The sequence below is a fragment of the Balaenoptera borealis genome, assembly GCF_965194805.1.
Source record: "Balaenoptera borealis genome assembly, chromosome: 11".
NCBI lineage: Eukaryota > Metazoa > Chordata > Mammalia > Artiodactyla > Balaenopteridae > Balaenoptera > Balaenoptera borealis.
In genome coordinates, this window is record NC_138868.1 from 43,533,876 (window position 1) to 43,555,197 (window position 21,322).

Below are 21,322 nucleotides of genomic sequence, written 5' to 3' on the forward strand. Positions count from 1 at the left end.
CCAATGCAACCAAAAATAAATAATAAATAAAAAACAAACAAAAAAACCCAGTGCTTAGTAAATGGAAAATTGCTGTAAGACATCTCCACCTTTCCTCCTTTTTTCCCCAGGAGGGTTTAGGGGAAGTAAGGGAAGATCATCATTCTCCGGTTTGCAGCATGTTTGGGATTGAGCTCATTAGAAACCCATGGAAGTGAATTAAAGAAACATGACTTGTGCCAGCCTACCTAGCCACATTTTAGGTTCCTGGTGCATATGGGCACCAGCTCACTTAAAAAGCTTTTTAAACAAAAGCACACAACAGAAATGTTCAACATATGCTGGAGTAGGTAGGGATTCATGGAATCCTAAATCAACTTGTTTTGATTTTTTTTAATAAAGTTATTTATTTATTTATTTATTTATATTTTTGGCTGCGTTGGGTCTTCATTGCTGCGCACGGGCTTTCTCTAGTTGAGGCAAGCGGGGGCTACTCTTCGCTGTGGTGCGTGGGCTTCTTGCGGTGGCTTCTCTTGTTGCAGAACACAGGCTCTAGGTGCGAAGGCTTCAGTAGTTGTGGCATGCAGGTGTCAGTAGTTGTGGCTCATGGGCTCTAGAGCACAGGCTCAGTAGTTGTGGCGCACGGGCTTAGTTGCTCCATGGCATGTGGGATCTTCCCGGACTAGGGATCGAACCCGTGTCCCCTGTATTGGCAGGTGGATTCTTAACCACTGTGCCACCAGGGAAGCCCTCAACTTCCTTTTTTTTTTTTTTTTTTTTTTTAAATTGACTATTCTTTTTTTTTTTTTTTTTTAAGTGTGGGTTGGGAATCTATTTATTTATTTATTTATTTTTATTTTTGGCTGCGTTGGGTCTTCGTTGCTGCACACGGGCTTTCTGTAGTTGCGGCGAGCAGGCGCTACTCTTCGTTGCGGTGCGCGGGCTTCTCATTGCGGTGGCTTCTCTTGTTGTGGAGCACGGGCTCTAGGTGCACGGGCTTCAGTAGTTGTGGCACATGTGCTCAGTAGTTGTGGCTTACGGGCTCTAGAGCACAGGCTCAGTAGTTGCGGCGCACAGGCTTATTTGCTCTGCGGCATGTGAGATCTTCCCAGACCAGGGCTCGAACCCGTGTTCCCTGCATTGGCAGGCGGATTCTTAACCACTGCGCCACCAGGGAAGTCCCTCAACTTCCTTTTTATAGCCATTCAGAGAGGGGCAAATTAGTGCGAGCCCTTTTCTCCTTTGGGTGGGGCACAGTGAGGAGAGGCCAGGCTGAGGAGCAGGTGGAGTAGCCAGTATCAGTGCTGTGGATTGGAGGGTCCCAAGCTCCCAGCCCCCAACCTCTGACAAACTCCCAGCCCTCACGTCTCTCCCACCCACCTGCCACATCGTTTGAAATATGCCCTTACATGCTCATTCTCTCCAAGGCAGTGCCAGCTCTAAGCAACTATCCCGAAAAAGATTTTTTGGAAAGATAACATAAGTAATACATGTTAATTAGAAAATAGGTTTTAGAGGGAGAAAAAAAATCATCCTTACTCCCACTTTCCTAAGGAAAACATTTTGGTGTCTAGCCTTCCAGTTTTTTTTTTTTTTGGTTGTGGATTATATATGTATTGATATTATACATATACAATGTTACACATATGATGTAATATATACACACAGATATATATGTGTATATATACACGTATAGATATATGCATGTATGTTTGTATTTATTTCCTTTACCAAACTGTGAGTATATTAAATGTTTTATAATTTGTCCCCCTTCCTTTAATACTACCATTTCAAGTCAGTAGTACACATTTATGTCATCATTTTAAATACCTCTGTGGTCTTTGGATGAATGGCTTATCATAATTTATTTAACAATCCAGCGTTGTTAGACATTTAGGTTGCCTAACCAGCTGCTGTTGTCATCAACACCTCCAGGACATTCCTCATATACACCACTCTGAGCACCTGTCCCATTATTCCTTAAAACAAATTCCCCAGGCACCCTATCTTAAAAACAAATTACAAATTACCACCAGGTGTTGTAATCACTCTTTTGTAGCTCGGTGTGAATTTGTTCAGAGGCTCCTTTTTTTAAAAAACAGTTATGAGTCCTGAAAGGAGGTTTGTTGCAGGTGAGGGTGGGCGGGTGTTTGGGAGAAGAAGGGAACAGAAGGAAGAACGTCTTGGGGGCACAAAACAAAACATCAATAGAGGAAGGTAAGACTTGGTGCCATGGGATTAATTGGGAATTCTAGGATCAGACTAAGGATGTTGGATCAAATACAAGAAAAACAACACCCCAGCCCCCCAAACAAACAAACAAAAACCCAGACAGCAGAGGTGGGAAGGCTTCAACATTTGCCTTCCTGGTCTGCAATTTTACCAATTCTGGACCCTTGGCATAAAATCTTAGAGCAGCCATCTTTGTCAGCATTTTGGAAAATAACTTAGCAATTCAAGAGCCAGAAAAATATTCATACTACTTGATTCAGTAACAGTACTTCTGGAAATACATCCTAAGGAACTAACATCAAGGAAAGATAAAGCTATGTGCATAAAGATGTTCCTTACAGAATTACTTAAAGTAACAGAAACTTTTACTCAGTGAAAATAGTCAACAGTTAAGTAAATTATGGTATAGCTACCTGCTAGAGTAACATGTAGCCATCTGATATTTACTAGCTGTGTGATCTTGGGCAAATTATTTAACCTTTCTTATCTATTACATGGGGGTAATAATATTTGTTATTGCAGGCTTATTGTCAGGATTAAGTGAGATAATATTTGAAAAGTACCTAACATGGTGCCTGACACGTGATCAGGTTTGAATAAACAGCAGCTAAGTATACAAAGTATATGTTGCACTTATGGAAATTAGTGTGATATAAACAAAAGTTGCCTCCAGAAACATAACCTGCCTGTCAGTCATAGAGAATGCTTGTGTCTGGAACTGTGTATCTTTTTTGTCTCAGGATAGACTTTGTGACTTCCCAGTTTCAAGACAAGGAGACTCAGTCATGTCGATCCCCAGAGGTGTCAAGACTTAGAGTCTCTCTTTACTTTAAATGAAATTAATGAATGCCTGGGATAGACAGTAGAATGACAATGTATTTACTTACTGAGAGAAATATAAATATCATGTGGTACAGAGACACCTGACCAAACACTATGATGCTTTCTCTCCCAGAGGCAAGGAACAGAGGAAGCCAAAGCAGAAGGAGAAGCCACAATGTGGGATGAAATTATAGGGAGCATCGGAACTTCCCTCATGGTCCAGTGGTTAAGACTTCACCTTCCAATGCAGGGGGTGCGGGTTCAATCCCTGGTCGGGGAGCTAAGATCCCACATGCCTCGTGGCCAAAAAATCAAAAAACATAAAACAGAAGCAATACTGTAACAAATTCAATAAAGACTTTAAAAATGGTCCACATCAAAAAAAAAAATCTTAAAAAAAAAATTATAGGGAGCATCAAACCCTAATGAGAGAAGCAACTCAAGTGTCCATCGATGGAAGAATAGATTAAAAAAATGTGGTATATACATGCAATGGAATACTACTCAGCATACACGGGGTGGGAGGCGGAAGCTGGGGCGAAGTGAGATTAGCATCGACATATATACACTACTGAATGTAAAATAGTTAGCTAGTGGGAAGCAGCAGCATAGCACAGGGAGATCAGCTCAGTGCTTTGCGATGACCTAGAGGGGTGGGATAGGGAGGATGGGAGGGAGGCTCAAGAGGGAGGGGATATGGGGACATGTGTATGCATATGGCTGATTCACTTTTTTGTACAAGAGAAACTAACGGTACTGTGAAGCAATTATACTCCAATAAAGATCTATTTTAAAAAAAAGGAATGGAATTCTGAGGCATGCTACAACACGGATGAACCTTGGAAAATTTTATGCAAAGTTAAATAAAACAGACACAAAAGGACAAATACTGTAGTTTTCCAATTACATGATGTACCTAGAATAGGCAAATTCTTAGAGGTAGAAAGTAGAATAGAGGTTACCAGGGGCCGGGGTGGGTCGGGGGGTGAAGGGGAAGGGAATGAAACTTATTGTTTTACAGGTATGGACTTTCCATTCGGGATGATGGTAAACTCCTGGAAATAGATGGTAGAAATGGCTGCACAACATTGTGAATGTATTTAATGCCACTGAATTGTACACTTAAAAAGGGTTAAAATTAAAATTTTTATGTTATGTATATTTTATCATGAAAAAAATCTCCAAAATTTAATGAGAGGCAATGTAGCACGGTGTTAAGAGCACAGGCTCTGATGCCAGGCTGTCTGGGTTCATGTTCTGGCTCCACCTCTTTACTAGTTATGTATTGTTGGGCAAATTACTTACACTCTTCATTACTCATCTGCAAAATGGGGGCCATAATAATGTCCACCTCCTAGAGTCGTCATGAGGATTAAAATGAGTAGGTCTATGTAAAGTTCAGAGTGCTAGAACAACGCTGGGCACATAGTCCTATATAATTGCTAGCCAAAAAAAGAAAAAAAGTAACTTTCTTGGTTTTTCATGAGAAATCAATATGATGGGGATCAGAAATACTCAAAGTCAGCGGGACTGGAGCATTATCTTTGTGCGGCAGATCTACAGGGAGTCATAAGGTTGCTTGACAAACATGGAACCAGAAAAAAGGAGTTAAGAGAAATTGTGTATCTAGTGGTTTCCAGCTAAGACAGCCTGATTCTATCATAGGGATTGTCCTGCCAGCAGAACTGGAAACACTCAAAACCCATTGACTAAAGCTCTGTACCTCCCAAGAGGGTGCTGGGCAGAGTGTCTGGGGCTTGCTTTTGTTACTGCCCTTTGTCAGCACTTCCAAGATTGACTGGTTCCTTTCCAAACGTGTGAACATCCCAGCTCCTTTGCGTGACCTGCCCCATTCTAACATGTATTGTCTCTACAGTTTAGTTCCTTGAGAGACTTCTATTTCTCTGGAAGGATACATGGAAAAAACCCAGCAGACTGATTTATTGGTAGTTGCAGAATTGTGAGTGAAATATTTTGAGTTCTGTTGCTGGAGCTATAGTGGCTGTAAAATTAAAAAAAAAAAAAAAAGATTTTAAATAAATTATTGTTGTCCAGTATTTTCCCATTTGTAAGCGATTTTCAGCTGGATGTGTCTGACTGTTCAGAGCACTGCATGCAGCACGAATAATGAGATGTGAAAGGGATGCTGGATCATGCCACTGGGTCCCATATTCATTCCAGGCTGTAACCCATCTCTGGGTTGTAATAAGGAGCTTGATGTAGTGTCTGAATGTATGAGGAGCCCAATTCATTTGCTTTTACACTCTGGTAAGCAGCTGTTGAACTTCTCCCTCTGAGTGGTTCATTCTTCTTAGCCTTATATGGCTTGGAGTATCTTCAAAACCAGCAACGCTGTGTACACATGTATGTCTTCTGCTGCTCGTCTTAGGTTGTAATTCCCAGATGTGGCTCCATCTGAATGAATGGGTGGCTTTAAATCTTACCTCACCCTAAGCAGGGGCTGGACTTCCTTGGCTGGTGTTAGAGTCTGAGATGATCTCTACTTCTTGTGCTTGGCTGGTAAAGAGAGGAAGGCAGCAGCCAAGGCTGGGCTTCCCTAAAGTCAGACTGTCAGTATGCTATTTACATCCCTTGAATCTAACTGAGCTGGGGTGCACAGGCCAACCTTCTATCTGTGTTTCTGTGTCTGAGGACTTTTTTTTTTCAGAACTTCAGTAGGCTGGAAGTGCTGGGGAATTAACACTCCGAGGAGCAGCCCTCAAGCAAGGGCTCTTGGTAACAGGGGAATAAGTATCCCAGCTTCCTCACCCCTGGTGGGATCATTATGAGGCATGTGTTTTATATTGCATCTCCCAGTTTTTGCCATGGGCTTAAGCCTCAGTTGGCCGCTGTGGTCGCTGGCTCATACGCACTCCCATCTTTCCCACTCTCCCACTGCTGGTCCCTGAACCTCCCAAATACGCTCACTGAACCTGAATTCCTGTTTCAAGGTCTGCTTCTGGGAGTACCCACAGTAAGAGACACGATGTCGAGAAAAGAGCACAAGATTTAAAGCAGAAGACCTGGGTTTGGTCCTGGCTCTGTCACATGTTATATGACTTTAGGTAACTGACTCCAATCTCCCTGAGTTACAGTTCCCGTAACTTTTATAAAAACCAGAGCGTAACACTTACTTCATTCATTGGGTCGTTTGTAAAGCCTGAGTGAGAATACGTAAGAGGAGGAGTTGAATAGGATAAAAAGGTCTTTAAAGATGGCCATCGTGTTGTTCTGTGTGGCTCTGCCCCTTCCCCTGTTGTCTGCAGCCCCCCTAAGTATCCTCTACACTCTTCTCATCCTTATTCACACTAATACCCTGTGTACAACTCAGGTGAATCAGGATGGTCGTGAAAAACTTCAGCTTTTTAGTATTTTTGTGGCTAATTCTTACTTTATAATTCTTTCCATCCCTATTTTTATTATGAAAATTTTCAAACATAAAGAAAAGTTGGGACTTCCATGGTGGTGTAGTGGTTGAGGGTCCGCCTGCCGGTGCTGGGGACGCGGGTTCGATCCCTGGTCTGGGAGGATCCCGCGTGCCGCGGAGCGGCTAGGCCCATGCTCCACGGTTGCTGAGCCTGCGCTCTGGAGCCCGTGAGCCACAACTACTGAGCCCACGTGCTGCAACTGCTGAGGCCTGCGCGCTGGAGCCCGTGCTCCGAGGCGGGAGAGGCCACGGCGATGAGACCCAGGCACCACGGCAAGGGGTGGCCCCCGCTCGCCGCAACTAGAAAAAAAGCCCGAACATTGGTGAGGACCCAACGCAGCTCCCACTGACAAAAAGAGAAAAAAAAAACAAGAGAAGAAAAGTTGAAAGAATAATCCAATAAACCCTTGACTTGATTTCAACAACTGTAAATGTTTTGCCAGATTTGCATTATCTCTTTGTTTATCTATCCGTTTATCTCTCTATTTTGCTATACTATTTAAAATTATTTTCTAGACGGCATGACACTTTGCCCCTTAGTTCTTCAATATACATATCCCAACGAGGCCAGTCTCCCACATGCACAATACCCTTCTCACACCTAAGAAAACTGACCCTAGTTGCACAATATCATCTAACATTCTACCTATACTCAAATATCCAATAGTGCCTGGAATGTCTTTTATAGCTTATTTATTTTTTTTAGCCAGGATCCACTGTAGGTTCACTGCAGAATGAATTTGCTTAGAAACACCAGCCTGGCTCTGATTCTGTGCGTGTGTGTATGTTTGTGTGTGAGCCTGTGCAAACCTGCAGAGTGCGTTACGGTTGCCCTGAGCATTCTTTCTCACTGGAGTCAGACTTCCTGGGCCTTGGGTGACAGTGGGACAAACCTGAACCTTGTCTGGATGCGTGGTCTTGCCTGGTCGCCTCCGCCAGCAGCAGAGGGCTCCAAGCAGCTGGTGTCTGCCGCGGCTGCCAGGCCGCTCATGTCAGGGCGCACTAACCACCTCTGTGGCTGCCTTCAGTGGTCACCTGCCAGACCCTCATACAGAAGTGCTGCTAGCAATGTCAGCCGTCACCTGACGAGGAAGGCATTCTGCCCGCTGGTTTAATTAGAGAGAGGTTTTTATCCTTTTGGGGTGTCAAATGCAAATTATTTGGCAGGTAAAATGCCTATTTAGACAAGTCAGTATAAGCTGTTATTCTACATTGGCTAATGTTCTTCTGTCTCTGCTTGTCTTCACAGAGATGTTGAAATAATGGAGACAAAAGGTGATGGAGTTCAGAGAGCAAGAATGTGGACCAGAATAATAGCAATAAATATTTACTGAATGAAAAAATCAAAGCACGCGTTTGCGGGAGGCCTCCTATGTGCCATCACCTTGCTTATTCTCCACGGCAACATTTTGAGATAAGTACTATTATTTCTATTTTATAAATTAGAAACCTGGGATTGCTAATTTGCTGGCTCAAAATCACGTAGCCAGTAAGGGGCAGAGCTGTGATTTGAACTGTTATCTGTCACACTGCAGCACGCATGTTCTTGAACGAGAGCCCTGAGCAGGAAGCACCATGCTCAGCCTGTACTGAGGCATCTCCAGCCACACACGTGGCTGCTGCTCCTTGTTAACACCTGGCACCGTGCGCAGCACACTGTCGGTGTTCAGGCAATGTTTGTTGAATCAATGTCTCACCCAAGATAGGCATACAAAAGGTGAATACCAGCTAGATTCTCAGGACCCCCTTTAATTACAGTGACTCATAAACTCCCAGCCAGTTCCTTTTTGTTTGTTTTCTGTGTCATTGTCTCTGTGTACCCTCCTACTCTCCCCAGATATTCTCCCCAGCCCAAAGTAGCATCCTCTTATTTTGCTATTTTCTACAAAAACGAGTGCCCGATGCACTAGGTGCTGGTGTCCCCAGGCCCCAGTGCCTTTTTTTTCCCAACAAGCCTTTCTTAGAGAAATGCCTCCTTACAGGAATTAGAGAAGGATATTCTTTGCAGTTTCTAGAAACTGTGTTCTTGGTTGTCTACTCTCCCAATAGGCACCCTTAGGCATTTACCTGGGAAGAATAAAATGGAAGGTGTTGTCACCAGATCTGGAAAGGCCAGCTTAGGAAACAAATGTCTCCCAAGGAACCAACCAGAATCTAAATTCTGCTTCATACTTTATTTTATTTATTGATTTATTTTTATTTTTTGGCCACGCAGCTTGTGGGCTCTTAGTTCCCTGACCAGGGATCAAACCCGTGTCCCCTGCAGTGGAAGGGTGGAGTCCTAACCATTGGACTGCGAGGGAAGTCCCTGCTTCATACTTTAGACCATATGAATTCTGCTCTACCAATGAGTGAAGGATCAACCCATTTATGGAAATAGTATCTGAGAGACCTAACAGCTTCCAACAAGCTCTCATTCCCCCTGGGACATGGAGAGGTAGCCATGAGTGTCAGCTCCCTTAAGTCTGGAGACTCAGAAGCTGTTTGAGACCCTCCCCCAAAACCCACTCCCCATCCTCATCTCCTTCCATCTCAATTCAGGCTGGGACAGTAGGGACCCCAGGGTGCCAGGTGGGGAGGCAGGCTGATGGGAACACACCTACTGTTGTGTGTGGAGAGGTGACACTAGGCTTCAAGGGTGGGCTTAGAACTCATCTGGGAACGTGGAGGAGGAAACCACAGTATGGAGAGACTCCGACTCTATAACTAGAAACACGAGATGCATGGCCCCTGCCTTCATGGGGCTTATAGGCTACTGGGGGCTATTGGAGGAGACAGACAAATCACGAGGCAATTGCAACACCGTGGGATGGAGTGGTGCTAAGATGGGGAAGTCAAGAGTGCTAAGAGAGGGCATCGGGGAAGGCTTCCTGGAGGAAGCAACATCTAAACTGGCAGGGGAAGGATAAGCAGGCATTAACTGGACCAAGCTAGAGGAGTGGAGGAGAGGGGAAGAATGTTCCAGGGGAAAGGAATAAGATGATGGAGAGAGAGCGGGGCTGGAACATAAACTGTGTGGTAAGAAGCACATGATGAAGCTAGAGAGGAGGGAAGGATCCCAAACAGGACAGGCCTCAGGGCCTGAGGCTGGAGGTTCAGACGACTGTTGGAGGCTGACAGGTCTGTGCTCTCAGTCCTCAATAGGAGGATGACAGAGATAAGGAAGGAGATGTGGGGAAGCTGAGTTAGGACGCGTGTGGGAGCTGTTTAGCTATCCTCTCCGCTGTCCTCCATCTGAACAATTCCTGCATGCATTGGACCCCGTGGGCAAATTTAACTTAAATCTTCCTGCCAGAGCCTTCTTCTTTTTCTATACTATTTCTTTTATTCACGATAGCACCAGAGTCACTCAAACTAGAACCTTACATCAGGATTGACAAACAGATTAACACTTGACATCGACTCCAATCAGTTGGTGATGTCTGCCTGGTACACTGTGTTGAGGAGGATTCTGAGGCCAAGTCATGTCTCAGGGGGAAGGAGTCCCATGGTTAGTGATCCTTGCGATGAGCAAGGGACGGGCCTGGGGACACCAGGGCCTTGTGTCAGTAGACCCTGATGTAGAGTCACCTGGACTCTTTCTTTTCTCTCACCTTTCCAATGCAGTGGGTTACAAAGTCTTGCTTCCCTAGTTCCAATTCCTTTCTCTCCATCTCTACTGTCCCTTCTTAGTTCTGGCCTCCTTGATTCTCACCTACCTGTATCATCTGTATCACATGTATCACCAGGCTCCCTATCTTCTCGGATCTAAGCCATCTTGCCCACTGCCACAGAGCAATTTTTCTAGGCATACTCCCACACTGTTGAAAATCTTCAACTGGCTCCCCGTCACTTACAGGATAAAATCTAGAGTCTTCAGCTAAGACATATTAGACTCTTGATGATCTGGTCCCTGTCCATTGTTCCATCTCACTTCCTGTCACTCCCTGACTTCTTCCTTAGGTAAATATTCCAGGCACACGAGCTGCTTATAGCTCCCAGTAGGCTATGCCTCCCCAGGTTTTAGCCCATGCTATTTCCTCTCCCTGATAGACCCTTCTCCACAGCCCTGGCTCTAGGCCCCTGCCTTTAACATGCTAAAATTGTGTATCACCTCCTCCAGAAGCTTTCTTTAAGCTGGCAGGTTTCTCCCCCTCACCTTCCCAAAACAGAGTTAGTGGTTTCTTCTTCCATAGTGTTTTATAGACAAAGCTATTATTACTCACCTCACTGCCTTTAACCCTATGTGCAGTTTGTTCATTCATTCATTCAGCAAATGTTTATTTAGAAGCTTCTATAAACCAGGCACTGTTCTAGGGGGCTGGAGATAGAGTGATGAACCTAACAGCCGAAGTCCCTGCTTTCAAGGGATTTACATGCATGTGCGTGTGTGGAGTGGGGTGGGTGTACAATATGCAAATGAACAAATATATCATTTAATGTCAGATGAAAGAGAAAACCAAGGCTGAGAGGAAGTGGGGTGCTGCTCTGGCTAGGTTGGTCATAAGAGACGTTTTTAATCAAGTGACCTCTGAGCAGAGATTTGAATAAAGCAGAGGAGGAAGCCAAGCTGACATCTGGGGGAGGAGTGTTGCAGGCAGAGGAAAGGGCGTGCAAATGCCCTGCTGCCTTTACCAGAGATGTATGAGGACCAGCAGGAACTAAATGAGGCTGGAGAGGAGTGAGTGAGAGAAAACATGTTAGTGTCAAGGTCAGAGAAGGAACAGAGGTGAAGGATTAGCATATTGGTCCTTCCAGAACAGCATGAGGCCTTTGGGGTTATTCTGTATGAACAGGGAAGCGTCTGATGCATTTTAATCAGAGGAGTGATATAACCTGCTTTGTTCTTTAAAAGCATCAGGCTGGCTTCGGTGGTAAAAATATACTGTAGGGATGAAGGTAGAAGCAATTCTCCAGGCAGTAAGGATGGCATGGACCAGGATGGTAGCAGTGGCAGGGATGAGGAGAGGAAAAATTTGTGATATATTTTCAAGGTGGAGCCAGCAGGATTTCCTGACAGATTGGATACAGGAGAGAGAGAAGCAATCCGTCAAAGGTGACTGCAAGATACAGCAGCTTAACAACTTGTTTGCATGGCAGTATCTCCATCTGGATCAGTGGCTCTTAACCACCCCTCCCCAACCCCACTTTTCTTAAATTCTGGATGCCTTTGAGAATCTGATAAGAGTTATATTTTCTCCCTGAAAAATTCACCAGGCACGTATACATAAACTATGTCTATCATTTCAGAGGGTTGTAGGTCCTCCGAATCATACCCATGAAGCCTGGGGTCAGAGTCCCTGCTCTAACCTCTGAGCTCTTTGAAGCCAGACATGCCGTATTATTCATCTTCATTTCCTGAGCAAAGTAACCTGAAGACAGTCACTGCTCAGGAAATGTGCTGGAATGAATGAGTGAAAAACACCTGCTTCTTTATTTTAACTCTTTAGGTTAAGGAAGCATGTCCCATTTACACCTCTACTGGTAACTGGGGCTATTATTCCAATACATTAATAACTGAACCAGCAAACAACAAAGCTGGGGAGAGGGGAGAAGGTAAAATGAAGCAAGGGAATTGCAGCAGAAAGACATTTTTAAAAAAACGTTCCTTTCAAAAAGCGTTGGAGATACCCAAGGGAGGAAGCCGTGTAAGTAAAAGGGTAATCATTGTACCAGTAACATTGGGACATTTTCCACCTGAGCTGCAGGCAGAGGGAGCGGCTTGCTTCAGAATTTCTGTAAAAGAAGGGGGAGATTCTGGGGTCCTGGTTGCAGCCAAGCCCCAGGCTGGACATTCAGAGGGAGGGAGGAAGGAAGCACTTGTCCTGAGCATCCTAAGCTCAGAGGCCACCTGCAATGGGGGTAGGGGCTGATGGAGAAAAGCCTGATGGGATCAGGGGCCAAGACACCAAGATGTCACCTAAACTCCTCAGAAGCATGGTGATTTGAAGTGATCACCCTGGCTCTCAGGAGCCTGAAAATTAGTTGTGAGGAAAAATTTATCATACGAACCCAGTGGTCTTCTAGGGGTTGCTAAGAGGATACTGTCTAGACAATGGCCTTTCTCGTTACGAATTTAATAGGAGCCTTATTTAGAAGTTGAAGAAATCCAGGAGGAAGTTTCCATCTCCTTCTAACAAAGGAGTTAGAAACCATAAAAATAAATAAAAGCAGTTCTGAATTGTGCAGATTAGGTTTGTTATTCCTGAATATGTCCATTGACCATACTGATGATTCCAATTTAGCAGACATTTATGGAGTCTGGCCCTATCCTGTACCATATGGCCTTTAATCCTGATAATGCCCCATTAAATTGGTATTATTCCTTTTCCCTTTTACAAGTGAAGGATGAAGGGTGTGAGGCTTGGAGACGTATGCATGGCTAGAAAGTGGCAGAGCAAGAACTGGGACCCAGATATGGCTGACTCCAAGTTCAAGGTCTCCCATTCACAAGGCAGCCTTTTTTTTTAATGCCTACATGCTCATTCAAGAGAAAAACAATTAGCCCTCTTTTGTCCTGTGAGTCAGAGGGAGGTTGGAAAGAGCTGTCCGCTCATCCTTCCTCCCAGCTTACACATCTTGCAGAAGAATGCCACGGGAGCCCCTGCCCTGGTGCAGAGCCAGGCCTGGCAGGCAGCTGCCAGGGAACTGGGTTCCAGCTGCCTGAGTCCTGCTGGTGGTGTCTCTTCAGACCTTGTCTGATAGCTCCTGCTTAAGAAGCCAGCCTGGAACACTGCTCCTGTTTGGAGAGAAAGAATGTTCTCGTCTTGCCCTTTTCTGGGATGAGGTGACTGGCCCAGTGGAGACATAGCAATCAGAAGGATTAAATTCAGCTCTTGTTCATTTTACTACCTGTGCCCAGGGGCCCGAGGATTGGTTACAATTTTGGTTTTCATTTTCCAGACATTTTTGTTTTGCCTCAAAGTTTAAAAAGGCAACATGGACTTTTTAAATGATGTACAGCAAAGAGCAAGAGAAGGAGGTGGGGGCACCTCAGGAGAGAAAACTACCACCTGAGTGTCTAATGTGTGTCTTCTGAGCTTCTTATGGTAAAGAGAGCAGAGCTCCCAGACAGGGAAAAGAACCTTAAGAGGCTCTTGATAGGAAATACGTTGGAACTTGTCACCCAACCAATGGCTCCTAATCCTCTTTCATGAGCTGAAATCCCCTTGAATCGGATTATAAAATTCCTCTTGGTAGAAGGCACTTCATTGGAAATGCAAAGCCCTTGACTTGTGAAAGAAAACAAACACTAATTTGGAACTTTTTTTGCCTTAGGAAAGAAGTTGAGGGTAGACACCTTGAAGGAACCCTGCTCCTGCCTTCTGACCCCTCAGTTCCGGGATGTGTGATGAGCACCGAGGTCTCAGGACACAGGGCAACCCCCCTGCACCCACTTCAAGTCAGTCAGCATCTCCAAGGAGCTGCTACCTTGATTTGTTTAAAAAATTTATTTGAAGCATTTAGCAATGGGCAAAGAAAACTCTGTTTAGAAGCCAAAGAGCCCTTTCAAATGACCTGTTAATTGGCTCAAAGCTTCCCTCCATGCAGGGATGATTGCTTGTAACTGGCTAAAGTCTGTGACCTGGAATTGGATTGACCAATGTCAGTTGGCAACTCAGGGAGAAGATTGGAGATAAACTGGCAACTGCAAAAGATTGGGGGCCAGCGGGGAGGGCGGTTGGTAGCATGTTTTCCCGCTGATTGCAGCTCAGATAACTCTCTTTGTGGACTTTATGATCTTTTCCTAGACCTGCACTCCACCTCTGTCCTGTTTCTGTGGTCTCCGATGACTCGACACTGTGCCTTCTTTCACCTCTTGGCTGTTCGTTTGGCAGGAGCGTACCTGGGGTCTGCTTGGCTGGAGGTGGGAAAGTGGGGTCTGGGAAGAGCTGGGCCTCGCTTAGGAGCAGCAAGGGGTCTCTTACCCCCCCGTGCCAGCCCCAGGGCACTGCCCGTGGGATGTCATTGACCATCTCAGTACTCAGTGGTGGTAACCCAGATGCACTGCTGTTTAGTCACTTTGCGCTAATATTGTGCAGGTTTTGTAAAAGTCTGGCAGTTACGCTATTTCTTTAATCAGCTGTGTTAGGATCTGCGAAATCTGCGCTGCCTGTGTACTCTTAGGAGCCTTTTGATCATAAAGAAACAGGAACTGTGAACATCAAGGAGGACATGGGTCAAAGGGTCTCGCTCTCCCTTTATTTCCCATCAAAATCAATGCCCACTACTGCCCAGCCTTCCCTACACTGCTTCCTGCCCCTAACTTGTACCCCAGACCTGGCAGGGCTTCCTTGGCAAAGAGAGGCTCTCACAAGCTCACAGGGACACAACTTTCTCTTGCCTTATCTGGATAGGGATGAAAAAGTTTTTTCCAATTTCTCAAACACTTAAAAGTTAAGCAAATAAAGTGTCTAAACAAAGCTGGACTTCAGACAGAGGATTTGCTGTCATTACCGGTTCTCTTCTCTCAAAGCACGTCTGAAGCCTTTCTCTGTGGCCAAGGAGCCAGCCCGTCTGCGCCCGATGAGAAGGAAAACATTGCATGGCAGAGCCAGGAGGTTCTGTACCCCTAGGCTGGGGAGATTCCTGAGAGTTGCCAACTCAGGTGGGACAATGTGGACAAAGCATAGAGGCTTTATTTCAATATACTCATTTATTTAAACATTTCTTTCTTTTTTTTATGAGCAGACAAATCCATGCACATGATGCAAAACTGGAAAGATTCCCAAGAGCAGACAATGAAAAGGCTTTTTTTTTTTTTTTTTTTTTTTGCCTCTTCTTGGCCCAGCTAATCTCTGTGGAGGCAATGGTGCACGGGAGAGATTGGGAATAGGAGACAGGAGTCAGATGCTCAGCTCAAAGGCCAATGTCAGAGCCTGGGAGGGTGTGAGGAGGCAGGAACCGAGGGAGCTGATGGGACCACCACTACAGACGAGGTTGATTGGAAGTGAGGAGCGGGGATGGGGGAGCAGAGCAAGTAAAATGTAAAATGTCAGGAATGGAGACCCCAAGAATAGGGAATCGGTTACGGAAGGCAAAGGAGGAGCCTTGCTGAAAAAGGCAAATCCCAGTGGACGATGGGACAATGCCAATTGCAGGGTTCTGAAAAGTGCAAAAGAGGCAGAAGAGGGCACAGCAATGTGGAATTTGGTTTTCACAGAGCAGGTGGAGTTCTGCTGGGTTTTGAAGACCACATACGATTTGTACACAGGGGGTCATGAGAGGGAGGGCGTTCTAGAACATGGGACCAGCGGGCCCAAAGGTCAGAAGGTCAGGCTGAGGGACAGTAAGGGAGACGTTTAGCTGTAAGGCAGGCTGACGTATCTGAGTGTGCAAGAAAATAGAGCTGGGCCAGATTACAGAGAACTTTGAGAACTGGCCAGAGATATTCGTACTTGAGACTCAAGAATAAATTTGGGAAGACGAAGAAAATAAAGTGTTTCCTAATGAGGTTTTACACGTGTCCTAATAATGTCCTATTTGAACACCTCCTTGGTGAAGCTTTCTTTGACCTTCTCTCCGAAAGCTAAACCTTCCTCCTGTGCTCTGTATCTACTTCTGCTTTTCTACTCATTCACCGTTGTCATTACTCATTTACATGCCTGCCTTCTCTACTAGAGTGAGTGTCTTTCTTATTTCCCATTTTCATATTTCTGGAACCACCAATAATAAGAGCAGCAAACATAATAGCTATGATTTATTGAGTGCTTACTATATGTCAGGCACTGTTTTATGTACTTTACAAATATTATCTTAATAAATCCTTTCAACAACCCTATGAAACAAATACCTATTATTAGCCCCATTTTACAGATGAGGAGACTGAGGCACAGAGAACTTACTTGCCGAGGGTCACATTGCTGGTAGGTAGGAGCCAGGATTTTAACCTGAGCTGTTTAACTACAGAGTCTACATTCTTTATTATTTTGATAACAATGATAACATTTGTGGGACATTTGGGAAGGATCAGGGATGGAGAAAAGTGTTTTATGTGTAATAGGTCATACGATCCCTCAACAGTCTTAGGAGGGAGGTCTCATTATTGTTCCCTTTTGGCTGATAGGAAAACTGAATCTTAAGTCACGTGTAAGTCATGGAAGAAGAAAGCAAAAGGCCTGGATCCACGGCCCCAGACTCTTAGACATTGTTCTATACTCCCTTCCAGCACACAGTATGTGCTCAGTAGATATTTACAGTATAAATAAATGAATGAAATAGAGGGAGGAGGGAAGGACTGAAGGAAGGAGGGAGGGACAGAGGGAAGAAAAAAGGAAAGAAAGGAGAGAAAGAAACAGAGGAAAAGAAATCCAACAGGCCATAATGCTCAGCTATCTCTCAAACGCAATCAGTGCTGGTAATGTAAATATTCCATTATGTAAATATTGTGAAAGAGGACTCTGAAAGTAAAACCTTTGAATCAAAGGAAACTCCAGATCATCACAAGTGGGTGGAGAAATTCTTGGGAGTAGAAAGAGCTTCCTAGAGCCCAGGTACATAAGCCAGCAATGGATTTATTCACCAGTCTTGACACACTTCCTTTGAATAGCAAATTATAATGAGTATTGGTTACTTAAAAGTCACCCACACTCAAGAGGTACCTCTTTTGAAACATTTCTCCGGGTTTGGTTGTTCTTAAGAGATACCATTAATCTCTATTATTCTGTGACCCAATTTGACCATTAAGATGAATGAAGATTGAAATGGTTTCCTTTCTTCAGGAGGATGCTTTTTTGGTTTTATAGATAGCATGTGAGCGTGTGTGTTCTGTTTCTCTCTTGCTGTCGGCCTCAGGAAGGGACGCAATTTCTGCAGCCTAGGCAGGCCTGCTGGAGATAATTTTCTTAGGTTAATTAAGCCATGCCTGGTGGATTTTTCTACCACAGACAGGAAGGCCCCAGTTTAGCACATTAACAGTAACCATATTTTCCAAACCTCAAATAGGGGCACACTGTCTGGCTGAGCACTGAGTTCTGCTTTATGAATGTAGTCATGTGACCTTCTCACCAAGGCACACAAATGACATCATCTGTCACTAGCCACGTAATGAATTGCCTTTATGGAAGGTAAAATGGCAGGATGTCGGGGACACCCAGGAGTACAGGGACAAGTGGTCCTTGGACCTCCCAGAGCCAGTGGTCTTTAAGAAGAGCAGGGATGGGGCCTCTCTGCCCCGCAGATGGAGTGGGCCTTGGTGACATGGCATTGCTCATGGTCCCTGTGGTTAATGAGCTCACTCTTGGGCCGCCGGCCGGTCTGCTGCTAGCTAGCTGCCAGCCTCTCGGGCTGTGAGTCAGCCGTGGGCTGTCACTCGATCCAGCCTCCCCAACCCCAGCAGGGCAGCCTGCAGCTGGAGTTTGGGGAAGCCTGCCCTGCCCAGGTCGCCGCCCACTTCCCTTCCCTAGGTGCCTCGTGGGGAAGCAGCTCGCGCTGATTTGAATTCAGGGCATTGTTAAGAAGCCCCTTGTCACACTTGTCACACCCACAGCTGTCCCACCCCTGCCAGCGTAGGCGAGCCAGCCCTGGAAGGGGACTCACTGCACACACACAGAGTTCTTTGAAGCACTCCAGAGATTTCACTGAATTAACATCCTTTGTCCTGCACATAATTCCAGTGGAATTAGTCAGCTTTAATGGGTAGCATCTCATCCTACTTCCCTTTCTGCCTGGAAGTACACCCACTAGCCTCTCCCTCCAAACCCTTTGTTTTTCAGCTCCAGGTTGGTAGCTATTCAGTCCATTAACCCTTGCACAGCCATGTCGGATGAGGAGGGGGGTGGGAAAGGATATGCATTGAGGTTTACTAGGGCAGGAGCCTTTGCGTGTATTATCCTGTTGAATCTTCACCATAGTCCTTCAAGGTAGGAATTATTGTCCATTTTCTAGATGAAGAAACTGAGGGTCAAGCAAGTTATATGTAATTTGCTCAAAGTCACAAAGCTGGTGAGGGGCAGAGCAGGGATTTAAATTGGAGTCCATCTGATTCCTTGACCCCTGCTAATTCTACTAACCAGCAGAATTCTATTAACCAGCAAAGCAGGAGAGTTATTTGGGGGAATCTCTAGTCCTCACATTGTTTTTGTTTATTTTTCAGCAAAAGAAAATAAATTCCTCCCACAGCCCCTCACTATAGGAAACCTTCTCGCTGACTGCATGACCCTGTCCTCAGTCACGGAGTGATTTTTGACAGTGTGATGACGCAGTGTTGCAAATTGCAGACAGCGCAGTCACCAGACTACGTACTGCCCTGGATAACACAGAGATCAGGCACCTGTCTTTCAATTCTTCGAGTTCAGAGGATCGTCACTTGCCAAGTCTGTCCGCCCACCTGCTCCTCCACACTCCACTGCCCCACCTTGCTCTCCTACCCTGGCCTCCAGCTTCTCTGCTCTTTCCTCTATACTTTTCCTACTGGAACTTTCTAAACCAAGGTGTATTCAGAGAACATCATCTTCTGTTTAAAAACTACCAGCAATCTCACGCTGGGTATATGTCCAAAGGCAATGAAATCAGGATCTTGGAAAGGTATCTGTTCTCCCATTCACTGCAGCATTATTCACAATAGCCAAGACATGGAAACAACCTAACTGTCCACTGATGGACGAATGGACAAAAAAATGGAGTGTATCTTTATATAAAGGAATATTATTCAGCCTTAAGAGAGAAGGAAATCCTGCCATTTGCAACAACATGGATGAACCTGGAGGATGTTAGGCCAAGTGAAATAATCCAGACACAGAAAGACAAAAAATGTATGATCTCACTTACATGTGGAACCTAAACTAGTTGAACTCACAGGGTAGAACGGGGTTGTCAGAGGTTTGGTGGGGGTGGAGGGGTGCAGGTGAAAATATGGGGAGATATTGGTCAAAGCGTACAAAGCTTAGCTATACGGGATGAATGAGTTCTGGGGATCTAATGTACAGCGTGGTGACTGTAGTTAACATAGTGTATTGTATACTTGACATTTGCTAAGAGCGTAGATCTTAAGTGTTAAAAAGGTAACTCTGTGAGGAGATGGCTCTGTTATTTAGCTTGACTGTGGTGATCATTTCACAAGGTATGTGTATATCCAAACACTGTACTGTGTGCCTTAAATATACACAATTTTTATTTGTCAACTATACCTCAATAAAGCTGAAGCAAACAAAAAACCTTCCAGGGCCCCCATACCTATGGGAAAAAGTTGAAATCCCTCAGTGAGTCATATGGGCCCTTCCCATCTCAACGGTTCCCTCTGTGCAGCAGGTTAAAGCAACTGCAGAATGTGCACCGGTCCTTAACTGGGCAGCATGTACTCGGGCCTCTAAGCCTTTATAGGAGTTCTTCCTTCTACTTGGAACGGGCTTCCCTCCTGCTCTGATTGGCAACCTCCTTCGAGAGCCAACTCAGATGTCACTTCCTCTGAGAAGACTGCACTCTCTGTGACCCGCTGTGGGCTGCTGACCTCGCTCCTGTCTCCTGAGTTAGCGTCTGCCTTCCCCAGTAGACCGGCAACCCTCAGCAACAGTGGCAGGATTCGCTGGCGTGTTACACTTGGGTCTGAACGGAGTAGCACGTAATTTGCACTATTAATAGTAAAAGCATCAAAGTTTTCGAATGAGCTGCTTTTGTTATAAACTGGAGTGGATTCAAAGTTATTCTTACAATAATGTCATTTTCACTCACTCGCATGTTTTTCTGAGTAGGCAAGAAAGGGGTGGGGTTGCAGCTAGCTTGCTGATAATTGTTCCAAGTGTTAAAGAAAAAAAAGATTAAAAAGGGATCAATGGATCTTGAGATACATTAGTGGGCCATGGATAATCCAGGATGCAGGCAGCGGTGCATGTCTGCATGGAGAATTTATTATTTATGTGTGTGTGTGTGTGGTGGTGCGCTTTATATATTCATGCTCAAAAAAATACTCCTGGATTAGAGCAACAATTATTTTTGCCATATTGAAGGTTAACTGTGATAAAGATGGAACAATGTGGAGAATTCTTGATGTAATGTTAAGAGGAGAAAAAGGCAAAGCCTCAGACTACATGTATGTCGTAAGTCCATAAAAAGTCAGTGCAAATCTGGGAGGAAGGCAAGCTAAGAAACAAAAAAAGCTCTGATTTGTGAGATAGTGAGGTTTTAGGGTGAGTTTTTTCTCTAACGGGTTGAGCAGTGCCTCTATCTTGTACACCCTTCTCCTGGGTCTACCATCACCCAAGCTGGACAGTGTGTGGTCACCACACCTGTAGCTGTTACCAGCCCATCTGTCTAGAGCTTCAGGGAATAACAGTCCACCGCATCTGCAGCCAGTACCTGGTGCCCATGCTCCTCAAAGGGAGAGTTGATACAAAATCCTCCCTATTGGTGATCCCTGTTTTAATTAGTCATCAACCCAAGTATAAGTTATCTAGCCATCACTTTGCTAATGTTCCATGCTTTCCATCATGCCCCGGACTTTCTTGCCTTTGACCCAGCCCCTGACCTCCCAAACTCCTATGACTGAGCCCTCAGGAATTGCTTGTTCCACAACCACCAAGCCACCCAAGCTCTTCAACTTTTCCTCTGTGTGTTCCTTCCCTCTCCTTCTGAGTAATGAAGGCTGGCTGGCCCTGGGGACACCACACACCCTGCACCCCTCTCCAGTCGTGGCTGTTCGCCCTCCACACCCGCAGTCTTAGGGTTGGAAGGTTTGTCGTTGTCCTTGTTCCCAAATGCTGCTTCCACAATGTTATTTCTCTACCCTTTGAGCTTCATGCTGTTCAGCCAGACTGCTCTCTTCCCTCCCTGTTGCCATCGTCATCCAGCCCACAGTCATGAGCTCTCATCCACTGAAGACTTGAGTACCTGGCTTATCGTCTTCCTTTACATCCCCATCTCTGCTTTCTACCTGGTTGACTTCAGTAT

At 45.1% G+C, this 21,322-nt stretch overlaps 1 long non-coding RNA gene across 1 annotated transcript in view; it reads left to right on the top strand.

Moving 5' to 3' along the window:
• LOC309605607 overlaps window positions 1-20,301 on the top strand; it is a 48,411-nt gene extending 28,110 nt beyond the window's left edge. The window contains exon 4 of the long non-coding RNA XR_014231434.1: window positions 7,710-20,301. This is a non-coding gene — a long non-coding RNA (uncharacterized lncRNA). The remainder of the gene's footprint in view (window positions 1-7,709) is intronic.
• Window positions 20,302-21,322: the final 1,021 nt, after the last annotated feature.